General features: G+C 47.0%; 1 protein-coding gene across 1 annotated transcript in view; it reads right to left on the reverse strand.

The window, feature by feature from the left end:
• TBL3 (transducin (beta)-like 3) overlaps nt 1–668 on the reverse strand; it is a 13,731-nt gene that overhangs the window by 710 nt on the left and 12,353 nt on the right. The window lies entirely within an intron of this gene.

A 668-nucleotide genomic window follows, 5' to 3' on the forward strand; every position in this document is an offset into this window, starting at 1 on the left:
CACTTAAGGAAGCAACCCCTCAGCTGAAAGGTTTTAGCACTTTGCAACAAACCTTTCTGATCCTTCCGGAGCCGAACAATGTTCTCTTCCAAGTGCTTTCTCCCATCAGTTTCCTTGAGGATGGCTGTGGAAAAGAGAAATGAAGAGTCCATGCAGGAGTGCAGCCCCTGCACCCACTGACTGAGAGCAGGGAAACCCTTCGTTATCAGGGTGATTTCACTTGGGAAAACATGAGTGACAGGACCAAGGGAACACTGAGGCTTTTGGACAATTAGACATTATAGTCCATGTCTACCTGGAAGGGATGTTCTGGAAAGCAAAAGGCAGAAAAACACCTTCAGGTGGACTCACCTTTGATCACCATCAACACTGTGTGTGGACGATCCAGAGAGATTGCCAGCCCTAAAGCTTTGAGGTATCTTTTCTCATGAAGCAGGTTAGAAAGCTCTTGTTCTCTGGAAAAAAAAAGAAATCAGAGGCAAGAGAGCAAGACAAATGTTTGATTGGTGGAACTAAATGCTATACAGAAAGCAGCAGATTTGGCAACAACAGCGTGTGGAGGTTTAATGCCAAGCAGTTAATGCTGGTTGCCAGTCAATGCCTCAGTGCCCTCGTGGTGCAGATAATCACCCTGGCACGTTCTAGGGCTCCCTGAACTGCTCAGCAGG

The sequence above is a fragment of the Chaetura pelagica genome, unplaced genomic scaffold (genome assembly GCF_000747805.2).
Source record: "Chaetura pelagica isolate M959 unplaced genomic scaffold, ChaPel_1.0 scaffold1820, whole genome shotgun sequence".
Taxonomy (NCBI): Eukaryota; Metazoa; Chordata; class Aves; order Apodiformes; family Apodidae; genus Chaetura; species Chaetura pelagica.